General features: G+C 45.4%; 2 pseudogenes; one reads left to right on the top strand and one right to left on the bottom strand.

Moving 5' to 3' along the window:
* LOC123484619 overlaps positions 1 to 6110 on the bottom strand; it is a 38792-nt pseudogene extending 32682 nt beyond the window's left edge.
* The window catches only part of LOC121559288, a 64650-nt pseudogene that overhangs the window by 32896 nt on the left and 16375 nt on the right, over positions 1 to 15379 (top strand).

The raw sequence follows: 15379 nt of genomic DNA, 5'->3' as shown, positions 1-15379 counted from the left end.
TGTAAAAAGGACTTTATAAACACATTTGATTGATTGATTGTTAGGTTTAGGGTATTTAAAGCAAAAAAAAATTAACAAGTTTATAGCCCTCTTGCTGCTCCCTGTGGCTACTACATACCTCATTCACGACACTTGCTAGGCTCATTATCTGAGGTAGCAACTGTGTCAGATCTATAAATCAATGAGCTACACCTATCCATTTAGTTTACAACTCAGTGAACCTGCGCAGCATTCGCTCAATTCAATGCCTACGAACTTACAGATTTCGACGCATATCAAATTACCCAGCAGTAATATAGAAACAATAAATGTTTTTAAAAAAATAAAAAGTTATTTCTTAATTGAAAAAATGTATTCTGGCTGTTTAAAATCAGCCACATCTTGAAAAAGAGGACAGACATGCGTTTTGTTTAGGTTATACACCTTTTTCTGAAAGAAAATGATTAACCGTGACCAGAAAATGTTTATTGTTTGATTGCCTCTGCGCCAACCATACGTAGCACTGTGGGTCACCACCAGGTGTACCCAGGTGAACAGTGAGTTTGCTCACCAAGTAGTCATAACCTTGTTAATAATAAGTTACCTGAGGTAAAGCTACAATGTTAATAGGGGCTGGTCTCATTACCAACAATAGTGAAGCTGGCATTGTGACGCAGAACAATGGGCTGGGAATAGAACTTTCATTAGGCGAGTTGGTGCCACAGAGCTCAATACAACTAATAGGGAGCTGGCAGGGTGAAACATGCCCTATTATTTCTAAACTACGGCAAGCATCTGGGACATATGGTAATATTATGGAAACTGGGCTCCATGGCGGATGTAATTAAGTAGTTTATCAGAAAAAGGCGTTAAAAATGTATTGTGTCCAGCCTAGTCCTAGCCCCCGCTGCCGGCTGGTCGCGCTTGTCTGCACTAGCATTATGCCCTACATCCCCACACTAGAAACACCCAAAACTATCTGTGCTAGCAAACCCTGCGTTCCACCCCTCCCCTGCGTAACCTTGAAGTTTGTTAAGAAACAAACACTTGTCTACGAAAAGAGACATGTTTAACGGCTTCCGCTTGGCACCCAGCCGAGAGCACACGAAAACCACTTTCAAATATACCAAAACGAACCAACTACTTCCGGTCTGTTCGTAAGTAATAAACGGAGGCAGATTAGCCACCACAACTCTTGTCGAAAGAGGCGAAATCTGCTCCAACACACCCCTCACAAAAATCCCACTCACAACAAGACAAACCTTTTTCATTAACACAACCACCATCTTGTTCATTCTGGATGCAGAGTGCAGATTTTCCGCTCCAACCTGTTCGCCGACCATGAGCAAAACTTCCTCCACACCTTTCTCCGGAAAGTACCCGAAGCGACAGCGTTTCTTCTCCACTCGGTTGAGGCCATCACGCCGCCCTAACAAACTACCCCTACTCCCCCCTCAACTCTAAACAATAAACAGTGGAAACCAATAAACAAACCCTCCACCATGAGAAAATAAATTAAGAAAATAGGCAAGAACCAAAATAAAAAAGAATAGTAGCCATCCTCACGAACCACAAAACTCTCACACAACCAACTTCTTCTTCTATGATATAATGGCGGTCCACAAACCAACGTTAAAGGTGCATACCGCCACCTACTGTGCTGGAGTGTGTGGTCGATCACGGTTTCCAACATTTCTAAATCATCCTACCTAACTCAGTACTTCTGAAAAAAGAAAGAAGAGCCCTACTAACTTCTAATATACCCTCCCCCATCCCCAAAATCCCTTACAAACCCCCCCAACCTCAATGACCCTACACTTCAATCTTTCCCTCTCTTCAACATACTTACAACAATATAACAACACATGCTCCACCGTTTCATCGACCATACCTTCCAGACACAAACCATTCACATGCTTGCCAACCAGATGTAATGACAAGTTCAATGTACAATGTCCTAAGCGCAATTGAGTAAACACCACCTCTTCCTTCCTAATCTGACTTTTGAATCTTGGTCCATCGACGTTTCTGTAAAACTGTGAACTATTCATATAAATGCCGGCCCTTGTGCTCAGAGTACCATCTCTTCTGCCACACATCTATCAAAATGGCTCTGATCTTACATTTGGCCTCACCTCTACCCAGTGGAACATTAATATCAATTATATCTCGTTTCAAAGCTCTTTTAGCTAACTGGTCTACAATTTCATTCCCTTCCACACCCGAATGTGCTTGGACCCAGCAGAATCTCACTACTAAACCCATTCTCTCAATTCTCCATAATAACATTAATACCTCCTATAGCAGGTCACTCCTATTAGATTTACCAGATGATAAACTATTCAATACAGACAGAGAATCTGAGCATATTATAATTCTAACAGGTTGTGCGTCCCTCCACCCACTGGAGGGCAACTATTATCACCAACAGTTCAACTGAGTATACTGACAGTTCATCTGTTAGTCTTCTACATATCTGCACATCAAATTCAGGAACGTAAACGCCTGCTCCTGTGAGCCCACTATCTGGGTCCTTGGATCCATCTGTGAAAAGCGGTAGAAAAGTATAAAAACTTATACCAATGTAATTGTCAACCAGTTTCACTATTTCACTGACTTCTGACCAATCTTTCCTTTTCTCTACCAAGGTTAGATCAACAACAGGGTCTGGGAGTAACCATGGAGGAACATCCCCTATCACCACAGAAGGGCCAACCTCCAACTCCCTCAAACCACTCTCATCAGCAAGCTTTCCAACTGTCCAACCAAAACCACTGCCATGTCTACTAGTATATTCCCAACAGTCATCTAGAACAGTAGCAGTGGGATGCTCAACCTCACAGCCTTTCAACCTAACCCAATAAGATAATGACAATTTTTTACGCTGTATATCCAAAGGCATCTCTCCTGCCTCCACTAGTAAGGCACATACAGACGTTGATTTAAATGCACCAATACATATCCTTAAAGCTATATACTGGATTCTCTCCAGCTTCTGAAGCCAAGTCTTTACCTCTGTTCCATAAACTGTACACCAGTAATCAGTTGGCGTCCTGATCAGAGCTCTATAAATATCCATCAACAATTGTCTGTCAGCACCCTATTCATAACCAGAGACCCACACAACCAACTACCACGAAAGTTAATGAATGAGAGAGACAGAGACATCGTTACAACACTGTACATAGCCTTAATATAACGGTTCTTCTTCTTTGTAGTTTAACGGTGGTTGGCATCCAATATGTTGCATTACCGCCCCCAACTGGACTATAATATAAATCCATTATACTTTGTGATACAAAATGGGAAAAGGGGAAATTATAATAATACAAAAAAACACCCTTCCAACTAACCCTACACTCATTAAATACCCACTACCCCATTCCACTACTTTGACCCTATCTGCTCCTGCACCATGCCAACGGCCTGGGAGGACAGGACACCACCACTCAACACACCCTGTAACTCTTCTGAAGTCTAATCTTGTATGCCCAAATACTTCTCTGCAGCTGCCACCACAACATCTATTTTCTGTGATTTACGTTCCATTTCTGCGGTACAGTTGATAACCATTGCTATGAACGCTAAGAAGCTAACTTTACTGAAGCATATATCACTCGTTGGCCTATCCCTCTGTGCTGGCACAGATCTACTACTCACAGGGATCCTCTCAGGATCTCTCACCCTTGACCCATCCTCCTCTACTTTCTTCACTGCCTCAGCATACGACACCTTCTGCACTACTCTGACTCTAGCCACCTCAACCTGCCTCTCTCGCACCGGACACTTCCGATCCCCAGCAACATGGGCATCCCAACAGTTGACACACACAACTTTATCCACCGAAACTACACAATCCTCTATCCCATGCCCTCCTGCACACTTCCCACATCTTGGAATCTCCCTCCTACAAACTGCTGCAACATGATCATAAACGTTGCACCTGAATCAGCGCAGTGGATTCGCCACAAAAGCTCTAACAGGATAACTGATATATCCTAACATGACTTTGTTGGGTAAAGACTCAAAACTCAAAAGGACTGACAGTGACTCCTCTGTTTCACCACGCTCACCACCGGGTCTGCGTTGCACCAAACGGCGGGAATCACAAACACCAGCAGTCTTCAACCTTAATTGCTCCACTTCTACACTTAACGCTACCCCAGAAATCACTCCTTTCAATGGTGCCCTGTTCCTAAGAGCAAAGCAAGAAACAGATCTTGACCAAAGTTGCGTGACACGGAGCGCCCACTCCCTCTGGTCAGAAGAAACACAAACAAATATCACAAGTCCACTACAGGTTACCTTCACTGATTCAACTGCACCCAACTCCTTTCCCACCCACCCTGAAACCACAAATGGATCTGCCAATAGGTATGGATCCACTTTCTTCAAAAATGTAACTCCTACTGCACCATATTCTTCTTTATCATGTCCATTGATGCCAGGCTCTGGTTCTGAGCTCTTCACCACACCTTCTACCTCACTTAACTCTCCCTCATTCATTTCCATTTCACCTCCAGAACTCAGTCTGGCGAATGGCTCACTCTGTTTGCACTTGAATTATAACATTTGAAAGTCTCTATTCCTTTGAAACTTTTGTGAGTGTAATGTTTACTGTTAATTTCTGGAGGTTTATTTCACTTTTGTTTATTATCTATTTCACTTGCTGTGGCAATGTAAACATGTTTCCCATTCCAATAAAGCCATTTGAAATGATTTGAATTGAGAGAGAGAGAGAGCTCCATTTTAATGTATAGGGGACATGAGTCAGTCTTCGACTTCAAAATCAGTGTCGGCCCTCAGCCCAATAGGGAATGTCCTCTTGGTGTAACGGTCAAGATGTTGTTTTCTCCCTCAGTAGACCCGGGTTCATAACCAGTCAGTTACATTAAGCAGTATATTCTCTGAAAGGGGTCCAGACAGCCTGTTCCCAACAGTGGGGTCAGTGGGATTGGATAGGGGCCCCCCTCTCTCTCTCTGACTGGAGGAGAGATGTGAAATGGTGTGTCTCCTTTGGTCAACAATACTCACCTTGAGAGACTCCACAGCCTGTTGGAGCTCCTTCAGCTCCTTCTCTCTCTCCTGGAATCTCTGCTGGACCTTCTGCTGACTCATCCCCAGCTGCCTCTGTGGAGAATCACTCTTCAATGAGCTATCAAGCTTTATTTGTCCAGTAGATCAATAGTATAGTAATGTGACATAGGGCCCATAGAAGATAGGGATTAAAATGTTGAGGAAGAGTCTGTGTGAAATTATATTATTATGTGAATGATTATAGTTTTAACAGTGCACAAAACAGGGGAGCTGATTGGGTGTTTGATAACGAATGATAATGGTGTTTGACTTTAGAAAATTGTGATTCATTTGGAGAATCTGGGTTAACATATCTATATAATCAAGGTTTGTGTTCATATTTGTTCTGCCGTGGATCGATTTCATTTGAATGATCTCATATTCAAACAGCCTTAGTTCCTACTGTATCTTTAATTATTTGTTTATCAGACAGTCACCAACAAGTAGTTCTGGTCTTACCTGTTTCTCAGTCCTCCCTGCTGCAGCTGACACTGTATCATGGCCTTTATGTTCATCCATCACACACAGCAGACAGATACACTGTTGATCGGTACGACAGAAAACCTCCAGCAGTTTGTCATGATGAGAGCAGATCTTCTCCTGTAGTTGTGCAGTGGCTTTGACCAGCTTGTGCTTCTTCAAAGCAGAAGATTCATAGTGAGATTGGAGGTGAGTCTCACAGTAAGAGGCCAGACACACCAGACAGGACATGAGGGCTTTCTGCTTTCTGGTCCCAGTGCAGACATCACACGCCACATCTCCAGGTCCAGCATAGCACAGAGCAGGAGGGGGAGCAGCCTGGAGTCCTGTCTTCTTCAGTTTCTCCACCAACTCAGCCAACATGTTATTTTTCCTCAGATTAGGCCTTGGAGTGAAAGTCTCTCTGCATTGAGGACAGCTATAGACCCCTTTCAGAACATCCTGATCCCAGCAGCCCTCAATACAGCTCCTACAGTAACTGTGTCCACAGGCAGTAGTGACCGCTCCTTCAGTAGATCCAGACAGACAGAACAACAGAACAGGTCCTGGTCCAGCAGAACTCCCTGCTGAGCCATTTGGACGGTTGTTCACTCTCACACAGACAGACGACACAGAGACTCAGATCAGTTTCGTTTCCACAGAAGAGAGTTTGTGGGAGGGGGAGGGACTTCCTGGTTCTGCCAGAGGGGGTGGGGTTAGAGGTAGGGAGGGGTTAGAGGGAGAGAGAGAGAGAGAGAGAGAGAGAGAGAGAGAGAGAGAGAGAGAGAGAGAGAGAGAGAGAGAGAGAGAGAGAGAGAGAGAGAGAGAGAGAGAGAGAGAGAGAGAACTGTACGCAATGTTAATAGAGACAAAGATTTGTGTTCTTAGGTTAGGGCCCTCAATATGGAATACATTAAATAGAGTGGTTAGAATATATAAAGGGTAACAGTTTCTATGAAGTACATATGTATAATGCTTTTAATGAATTTTGTAATGCCTTAAACTTATGTGCTATGACACTAACTATAACCATCCATAATAACTAATACGTGGTTGTAAAACTGTACAATGTGTTATAGATAATTAGCTACAATGGGGGAGGGGGGACTTGAAATGGATACAATGTACTGTAGCTGAAATGAATACCGTATGTATTGACTGATCATTGAGAATGATGTAACACTTTACATTACAGTGTGTTTATTGGTGTGTAATTATTCCTGTTAGTACAGTGGTGTAAAAGTACTGTGATGCCTCATTCTTACACTAAACTAGCAGCAGTAACCCTAACCCTAACTCTAACCCTAACTAACTCTAACCCTGGGATCGAAATGCTACTTTGACACTGACAAACTGAGAATCAGAGATCAATAAAAACGACCTTGTCTTGAATCCATCAATAGCCGAGGCCTAGGTGTGTGGAGACACATATTGTAGGCTACAATATGAGGAGGAAATTATAGTCCTAAAAATGCTTTCCAGTTTCACTGACTCACCCAATGATGCACAGCTCCTCACTGGTGATGGCCGATGCACTCGTACCAAAAGCCTACCTCTCTCTCTCTCCTTTGTAAAACAATATTTGGAAGATGATCAAATATTTTGGTGGCCTACAGCATAGAGTCTAAATAAATGATGAAGTGCAACGCTTGAGAGATGAGAGTTCAGGCTCCTGTCTATCAGAGCAGAGAGGGAGAGAGATCATAGAAAGTTAATCTCATTCTAGTTATGTGAGAGATACAGGCGTGCTTCTCACACAGCCACCGTCACCAACATATACTATACCCACATACTCTAGTGTAGCTGTGGGGCTTACAAGTCTGAATTTCTTACAGCCTAATTTTCAAGACATCAATGTACAGCAACATTTTTAGGTGTCACTGCAGAACACCATCCATATGCATATGAACACACACTCAGAGGTGGGGCTTACAAGACTCACATTTCATATACTCAGCGGTGGGGGCTTACAAGACTCACATTTCATATACTTTAAGACATCACTGTAGGACAAACATATCACAATCATTTGATTTGATATCAGAATATACTTCAAATAAAATAAATCAATGTATGCTACAGCAGAATACATATTATAGTATATAGGCCTCCTGCCTATCTGATAATATGAAGCGCATATTCAGATTAACTTCACAGTACAGAACAAGTTTGTAAAGTTTTCCAGAACCTTCCACAACACGGCCATTTCCTGGTGCGTCTTCTCCTCCCTATTTCTTGTTTTGCTCCTGGTGTCTGTGACACATCTGTGTCCTTTAGCAATCCATGACCTCACATAGGGGACTGGGTTGAATTTGGTCAGGGGTGGGCCAACAAGGTTCAGAAAGAGTAGTCCTGATATGGTGGAGGTATGCAGAGAGGCGCGGGTTAAGGTGCAAATCAGATTCATTTGAGAAAATCCCTGCTGGCCTTCTGCACTGGAGATGAGGATGGTGCTGACCTCCATCAACATCTCTTTAAGTCCATCTGGAGATGGGGATGATGCTGACCACCATCAACATCTCTTTAAGTCCATCTGGAGATGGGGATGGTGCTGACCACCATCAACATCTCTTTAAGTCCATCTGCAGATGGGGATGGTGCTGACCTCCATCAACATCTCTTTAAGTCCATCTGGAAAGTCTCCTTTATCATTACCATCAGTGTCCCTGTACTGCCTGTAGGCCCGTATGACCGTACGTGGACTGTCAATGCCAAACCTCTGGCAGAGAGATTCTATCACTGTTTCTCCATACAGTGCTCCTGCATCCTCTGGCCAGTATTGAGCATAAAGCACCTTCAGCTCCTCTATGAACTGGATGTATCCTGTATTGTCCACTGGTGACTGCCCTGTGTGCAGTAATAACACCCTCACTTCCCTGGTGACTGCCCTGTGTGCAGTAATTACACCCTCACTTCCCTGGTGACTGCCCTTTGTGCAGTAATAACACCCTCACTTCCCTGGTGACTGCCCTGTGTGCAGTAATAACACCCTCACTTCCCTGGTGACTGCCCTGTGTGCAGTAATAACACCATCACTTCCCTGGTGACTGCCCTGTGTGCAGTAATAACACCCTCACTTCCCTGGTGACTGCCCTGTGTGCAGTAATAATTGTGTAGTCTCTCTTTTGGAGCTCGAGTGACAATTCAGATAGTTGTTGAAGTTCATGACACATAAGACCTAGATTGTTAACAAACGCATGCGAGGATATCCCCATGGCAAGGCCACTACAGCTGTGATGGTCACGCCCGTCGTGGGAGGCATCCTCAGCTGCTGTGGTGAAGTGCTTGTGAAGAGCCGGGTAATTTCTCATTTTTGGGGCCATTGTTTGGGCATGTTCAAAACCCCTTTATTCTGAGGGCTCTTTGTTGCTTTTTTTACGTCGGAGGCAGAACATGTTACTGTACATTCCACCCACTCCTTTGCTAGTTTCAACCCTCCAGTCTTTTCCGGGCCCAAGCTCCCTACCTTTTTGCATGTTGTACAGCCCAGCTTTGAATTTTGCATAAGTTTGCTTGGTCTTGAACTGAGCCTCCGTCCAAATTGCACCTGCTCCGGGCACTGCCCCCCCGTGCACTTCGTCGGTGGATGGACATATGTAGAAATAAGAGAGGAGGTCTGAAATCAGTGGGGAAGGATTAGGTGTCACGCCCTGGCTCTGGGGACACTGTTATGTTGAGCCAGGGTGTGTAGATTTCTGTGTTGTAGTTCTAGTTGTTTCATTTCTATGTTAGCCAGTGTGGTTCTCAATCAGAGGCAACGAGTGTCAGCTGTGGCTGGTTGTCTCTGATTGGGAACCACATTTAAACAGGCTATTTTCCCACAGTAGTGGGATCTTGTTCTAGTTGGTTTGTGTTAGACCGTGGACTGTCACGTTATCGTTTTGTTGTTTTGGTCGTGTAATCACTAAATAAAGAGTATGTTCGTCTTCAACGCTGCGCCTTGGTCCACTCACTCTAACGATCGTGACAGAAGATCCCACCAGAACTGGACCAAGCAGCGGGTCCAGGAGCCATCGCCAGGGAAATCCCTAGCGGATATCCAGCGCCTCTCGACTGGGTCAAGCCGGGTGAGGAAGAGAGGGGCTTGACGTGGAAGCAGAAGGGCGAAAGGCTGGCGAGAAGTATGGAGACCTGGTCCACGGGTAGGAGTGAAGCCCATAACATTTTTAGGGGGGGGCTAACGCCGTGGACGACGGGGCAGCAGGAGACCGCGACAGAGCGGCCCAGCGGGTTGGCAGAGGAGGCGGCCAGGTTACGGGGGCCACTGGTCGAAGAGGGGAAGGAAGGTGTAGAGGCACGGCGAGAGGTACTGGGGTGTGTTACCAGTCCGGTCCGGCCCGTTCCAGATCCCTGCGTAGGGCCAGTGGTGTGTGTCCCCAGTACGGTCCGGCCTGTTCCTGCTCCCCGCACCAGGCCAATGGTGCGAGTCTCCAGCCCGGTCCGGCCCGCTCCTGCTCCCCGCACCAAGCCTATGGTGCGCGTCGCCAGCCCGGCCCGGCCTGCTCCTGCACCCCGCACCAAGCCAATGGTGCGCGTCGCCAGCCCGGCCCGTCCTGTTCCTGCTCCCGCACCAGGCCAATGGTGCGCTCGCCAGCCCGGCCCATTCTGTTCCTGCTCCCGCACCAAGCCAATGGTGCGCGTCGCCAGCTCGGCCCGGCCTGTTCCTGCTCCCCGCACCAAGCCAATGGTGCGCGTCGCCAGCCCGGTCCGGCCCGCTCCTGCTCCCCACACCAAGCCAGTGGTGTGCGTCGTCAGTCCGGCACGGCCCGTGCCTGTTCCCCACACCAAGCCAGTGGTGTGCGTCGTCAGTCCGGCACGTCCCGTGCCTGTTCCACTGGTGCCTAGTCCGGCACCGGTCAGATGCTTCACGCCGGAGCTAGAGCAATCCGCTCCACCAGTGTGCAGTCCAGCTCCGGCCAGCGGGGCCAGACCGGACCAGGGGTACTTTGGGGGGTTGGAGAGGGGAGCGGGGATCAGGCCCGGAGCCGGATCCGCCGCCTAGGCGGAGTGCCCACCCGGTCCCTCCCCTGTGGTATTTGGTTGGCGCGGTCGGAGTCCGCGCCTTTTAGGGGGTACTGGTCAGCTCTGGGGACACTGTTATGTTGAGCCAGGGTGTGTAGATTTCTGTGTTGTAGTTCTAGTTGTTTCATTTCTATGTTGGCCAGTGTGGTTCTCAATCAGAGGCAACGAGTGTCAGCTGTGGCTGGTTGTCTCTGATTGGGAACAACATTTAAACAGGCTGTTTTCCCACAGTAGTGGGATCTTGTTCTAGTTGGTTTGTGTTAGACCGTGGACTGTCATGTTATCGTTTTGTTGTTTTGGTCGTGTAATCACTAAATAAAGAGTATGTTCGTCTTCAACGCTGCGCCTTGGTCCTCCTCTGTTCCCGACGATCGTGACATTAGGATGATTGCACAGAAGGATCCCCGCACTTTTACATTATGGTTTTTCTAGGAGGTGGGAGAAATAACCAGGAGGCAACTTGATTTAACTCTGATTGCTTTTTTAAATGTTTACAGTGCAAACAGTGAACAAATTGTATAAATAATGCCGCGTGAGGTACTGGAGCCGGGCAAATAGGTGCTGGAACAAATGAGGTCAAATCTGAGAGGTGCCAGATCCGGCTCAATTTAAGCACTGGAACCCAGGTCTGGAGTGTATGACGTTGGTGTATTGGTTCTGAATATACCAGAGATGGAGACAAGACTGATTGGAACAGAACCAGTGAGACCCAGACCAAGACTCAACCACTAGAGACCTCTAGACCCATGTGTCCAACCTGTAAGGAGACCTAGACCAGTTTAAATGTGGACAAATGAGCCCCAGAGTGTGAACATTAATGCTAGTGTGATGATGATGCTGTCAGTACAGCATAGTGTGGTGAGTTTCAGAGTTGGTCATTAGTCCTCATAGGGGATGGTTTCATTCTATGGAGTAGCAGTGGTCTTCATGACATTGTGCATGTTTTAGATCAAATCCATTGCAGTCAACTGCACAGACTCACTCATCTACAAATCCCCTTGCATCTTAAATAATGACTCACTAAGGGGGCTTTCACACTAAATTGGTTTGGAGCTGGGGGGGTTTTCGAACTTGTTTGGACTGGTGTGAACACTATACGCACTCGGGAGCACACCAAACAATGCACCTAGGTTGGCTCAAAAGGAGTGGTCTCGTTTCCGTTTCCATTCATACCCCTTGGTGCTGTAGTACCGTGGTGTGATTTGCTGCAGGTGTCAACGCAGTCCGGACCAAACACAGGAAAAGATCCAAGCATACAGTATTATTGATTGTTTGACTGTGAGCATTTGATCAAATGCACGCATTATAATATCTTGATATCTCTGAAACATGTTGTGAATAGCAGTACATTTATGAGCGCATCTGTAAGGGGCTTAATACAGTTGTATTCCAGACACTAGGTGGCAGCCCACGGGGAATAAAGAAGAAAAGTTAAAGTGGACTGGGGGAGAGGAAGAAAAACTAACAACAAATGCTGTTACAGTATCTCACAAAAGTGAGTACACCCATCACATTTTTGTAAATGTTTGAGTATATCTTTTCATGTGACAACACTGAAGAAACGACACTTTGCTACAATGTAAAGTAGCGAGTGTACAGCTTGTATAACAATGTACATTTGCTGTCCCCTCAAAATAACACAACACACAGCCATTAATGTCTAAACCGCTGGCAACAAAAGTGAGTACACCCCTATGTGAAAATGTCCAAATTGGGCCCAATTAGCCATTTTCCCTCCCCGGTGTCATGTGACTCGTTAGTGTTACAAGGTCTCAGGTGTCAATGGAGAGCAGGTGTGTTACATTTGGTGTCATCGCTCTCACACTCCCTCATACTGGTCACTGGAAGTTCAACATGGCACCTCATGGCAAAGAACTCTCTGAGGATCTGAAAAAAAGAATTGTTGCTCTACATAAAGATGGCCTGGGCTATAAGAACATTGCCAAGACCCTGAAACTGAGCTGCAGCACGGTGGCCAAGACCATACAGCGGTTTAACAGGACAGGTTCCACTCAGAACAGGCCTCGCCATGGTCGACCAAAGAAGTTGAGTGCACGTGCTCAGCGTCATATCCAGAGGTTGTCTTTGGGAAATAGACGTATGAGTGCTGCCAGCATTGCTGCAGAGGTTGAAGGGGTGGGGGGTCAGCCTGTCAATGCTCAGACCATACGCCGCACACTGCATCAAATTGGTCTGCATGGCTGTCGTCCCAGAAGGAAGCCTCTTCTAAAGATGATGCACAAGAAAGCCCGCAAACAGTTTGCTGAAGACAAGCAGACTAAGGACATGGATTACTGGAACCATGTCCTGTGGTCTGATGAGACCAAGATAAACTTATTTGGTTCAGATGGTGTCAAGCATGTGTGGCGGCAACCAGGTGAGGAGTACAAAGACAAGTGTGTCTTGCCTACAGTCAAGCATGGTGGTGGGAGTGTCATGGTCTGGGGCTGCATGAGTGCTGCCGGCACTGGGCAGCTACAGTTCATTGAGGGAACCATGAATGCCAACATGTACTATGACATACTGAAGCAGAACATGATCCCCTCCCTTCGGCGACTGGGCTGCAGGGCAGTATTCCGACATGATAACTACCCCAAACACACCTCCAAGACGACCACTGCCTTGCTAAAGAAGCTGAGGGTAAAGGTGATGGACTGGCCAAGCATGTCTCCAGACCTAAACCCTATTGAGCATCTGTGGGGCATCCTCAAACGGAAGGTGGAGGAGTGCAAGTTCTCTAACATCCACCAGCTCCGTGATGTCGTCATGGAGGAGTGGAAGAGGACTCCAGTGGCAACCTGTGAAGCTCTGGTGAACTCCATGCCCAAGAGGGTTAAGGCAGTGCTGGGAAATTATGGTGACCACACAAAATATTGACACTTTGGGCCCAATTTGGACATTTTCACTTAGCAGTGTACTCACTTTTGTTGCCAGCGGTTTAGACATTAATGGCTGTGTGTTGTGTTATTTTGAAGGAACAGCAAATTTACACTGTTATACAAGCTGTACACTCACTACTTTACATTGTAGCAAAGTGTCATTTCTTCAGTGTTGTCACATGAAAAGATGTACTCAAATATTTACAAAAATGTGAGGGGTGTACTCACTTTTGTGGGATACTGTACATCGTACTGACATTATGAAAATTAAAGTAAACAGTACCTTTCGCGTTGGAGTTTATAGAGAAAGAAAAACTAACAAAAATGTAGAGCCATAGTAAAGCCCAGTATAGACTATCAATACAGGTACTGTATGTAGAACCATAGTAAAGCCCAGTATGGACTATCAATACAGGTACTGTATGTAGAACCATAGTAAAGCCCAGTATGGACTATCAATATAGGTACTGTATGTAGAACCATAGTAAAGCCCAGTATGGACTATCAATACAGGTACTGTATGTAGAACCATAGTAAAGCCCAGTATGGACTATCAATACAGGTACTGTATGTAGAACCATAGTAAAGCCCAGTATGGACTATCAATACAGGTACTGTATGTAGAACCATAGTAAAGCCCAGTATGGACTATCAATATATGTACTGTATGTAGAACCATAGTAAAGCCCAGTATGGACTATCAATACAGGTACTGTATGTAGAACCATAGTAAAGCCCAGTATGCACTATCAATACAGGTACTGTATGTAGAACCATAGTAAAGCCCAGTATGGACTATCAATACAGGTACTGTATGTAGAACCATAGTAAAGCCCAGTATGGACTATCAATACAGGTACTGTATGTAGAACCATAGTAAAGCCCAGTATGGACTATCAATACAGGTACTGTATGTAGAACCATAGTAAAGCCCAGTATGGACTATCAATACAGGTACTGTTTGTAGAACCATAGTAAAGCCCAGTATGGACTATCAATACAGGTACTGTATGTAGAACCATAGTAAAGCCCAGTATGGACTATCAATACAGGTACTGTATGTAGAACCATAGTAAAGCCCAGTATGGACTATCAATACAGGTACTGTATGTAGAACCATAGTAAAGCTCAGTATGGACTATCAATACAGGTACTGTTTGTAGAACCATAGTAAAGCCCAGTATGGACTATCAATACAGGTACTGTATGTAGAACCATAGTAAAGCCCAGTATGGACTATCAATACAAGTACTGTATGTAGAATCATAGTAAAGCCCAGTATGGACTACCAATACAGGCACTGAAAGGTGTTAGAGAGAGAGAGAGAGAGAAAGAGAAAGAGAAAGAGAAAGAGAGAGAGAGAGAGAGAGAGAGAGAGAGAGAGAGAGAGAGAGAGAGAGAGAGAGAGAGAGAGAAAGAGAGAGAGAGAGAGAGAGAGAGAGAGGACATCAGGTAAAGTTCTGGAGATGAGGGAATATGTGTGCAGAAAGAAACCCTCCAGTATGGTTAACCCCAGATAGGCCCAGTATGGACTATCAATACAAGTGACCATTTAGAATTTGACCCAGTTCAATGGGTCTTAACAGAACTGGGGGATGTCAGCCATGAAGCCATTCAAACACAACTGGAATATAATTTGTTTGTGATTCATTGTTAATGGATTTTCCATTAAGAACACAGGGGAAAAACCTAACACAACAACACACATAACACACAACCAATAACAACTAAGGGGGAGGAAAGCACTAAAGTCATTACCATATTGTCAATTTCTAATGACAGGGAGAAAACATGTAAAATCTAGAAGACTACTTTAGATCTGGTCAGAAGAAGCCTAGTGCACTACGTAGGGAACAGGGTGTCATTTGGGCCAGAGTCAGTAACTCCCCTGGGTATGAATTCTCTCTCTATCTTATCTGTCTTCTATATGATGTTCTCCTCTCCTCCTCTCTTCTCTCCTCTAT

Source organism: Coregonus clupeaformis, unplaced genomic scaffold (assembly GCF_020615455.1).
Source record: "Coregonus clupeaformis isolate EN_2021a unplaced genomic scaffold, ASM2061545v1 scaf0374, whole genome shotgun sequence".
NCBI classification, from domain to species: Eukaryota; Metazoa; Chordata; class Actinopteri; order Salmoniformes; family Salmonidae; genus Coregonus; species Coregonus clupeaformis.
Note: the sequence above shows the minus strand (reverse complement) of the source record. Positions and strands in the feature narration are given on the sequence as shown.